Consider the following 1700-nt stretch of genomic DNA (forward strand, 5'->3'; position numbering starts at 1 on the left):
AAAAAAAAAAAAAAAAAAAAGACTTGCCTAGTCCCATTGTGTGAATTTTGATTAGTCTATGCCAGAGGCTCTTATCCACAGATCACACCAACAAAGGTGGCTATGGACAGAAGGCATAGGATTTGCAAAGTTGGATGGGGGGCAAAAAACCCCAAATCTTTATTTTCACTAAGTTTCAGTAAGGGATCTATCCCATTGACAACCAAAACTTAGCATTTCCTTCTTTTGTAAATGTGAGCAACAAATCACAGTAGCTTAGCAGTATTCGTGACTTTGTCACCCATAGAAATAAAATCACAAATATTTTTTCATAGCACAAAACAATTGTTGCCGGTATCTCAGAACATTGTTTACTCTCATTGCTGCTTCAAAATTATGGTTGTTATTAGACCAGCTGCTGGATTTTATTTAATGTGTTAATAAAGGAGCACGTTTATCCCTATATCATACTTTACCAAATACATTTTGAAAACCGCATTTCATTGTAACCGGTTTCCTTCGTAATCCTATCATTTTATTTCATAGCTCAAACCAGTATTCTGAGAAGGTGAACAGGGGACAGAAGAGGTTGATATGCCTCAATCGCAATCAATCACGACAATTTCACCGTCTTCATCAAGGACTACCCTAGGAAATGGTATGTGACCTGGTGATGGCCAATGAGATTGAGGGAACATGTGTCGGAGGGAAAGGGGAGTCCCTCAAGGGAAAGGTTTCTTGAGTCTTAAAAGCAGATACAGGAAGACATACTTTCTTCCTTTCCATTGTGGTGTCTGAGCATGTGAGCCTGGGAATTCCTTCCACCGCTGAGCATCCACGGGACAGCTGCTGACACCCTAGAGATGATCTATGGGAAAAGCCTGGGTCTTTGAGGGTGCAATTGAACTGGTGGCTTAGCTAAAGTTGGAACCACCCTACCGCTGGGCTCCTGTTGGCGATCAGTAGATCCCTTACAACTGAGTCCATTGGGTCAGTTGTTTGTTCCTTGCAGCTAAGAGCACCTTCTCTAATCCACTACGCTATTTTGTTCTCCCATGCTTTCCACACTTGGTCCTAGCTATCTCTGGGTGAAAGAGAGAAATAAAGTAGCTTCTTCTTCCATCTGACTTCTGTGTGTATTTAGATCGGTCAGATCTTTTTTTCTTGATGTTGAACATCTTTAAGTCCTTTATCTTGACTCAAGAGGCATGATCTGGAGACCTTTATCCATCTCTAGCATGTCTGTTTATCTAGGTCAGTGGTTTTCAAATTTTAGCGTGCATTAAAATCATGCTAATGTTTGTTAACATTAGCTTGCAGAAATGCAAACTTCTGGTTTGTGGCCCAGAGTTTTCTTTCTTTCTTCTTTTTTTTAATTAATTAATTAATTATTTTGTAGAGACAGAGTCTCACTTTGTCCCCCTTAGGTAGAGTGCTGTGGCATCACACAACTCACAGCAACCTCCAACTCCTGGGCTTAGGTGATTCTCTTGCCTCAGCTTTCCGAGTAGCTGGAACTACAAGGCACCTGCCACAACGCCTGGCTATTTTTTTGTTGCAGTTTGGCTAGGGTTGGGTTTGAACCCGCCACCCTCAGTATACGGGGCCAGTGCCCTACCCACTGAGCCACAGGCACCACCCAGCCCAGAGTTTTCTGATTCAGGAGAACTGGAGTGGTGCCAAATAATTTGCATTTCTTTTTTTTCTTTTTTTTTTTTTTT

Source organism: Otolemur garnettii, unplaced genomic scaffold (genome assembly GCF_000181295.1).
Source record: "Otolemur garnettii isolate 467f Iridium unplaced genomic scaffold, OtoGar3 scaffold00023, whole genome shotgun sequence".
NCBI lineage: Eukaryota > Metazoa > Chordata > Mammalia > Primates > Galagidae > Otolemur > Otolemur garnettii.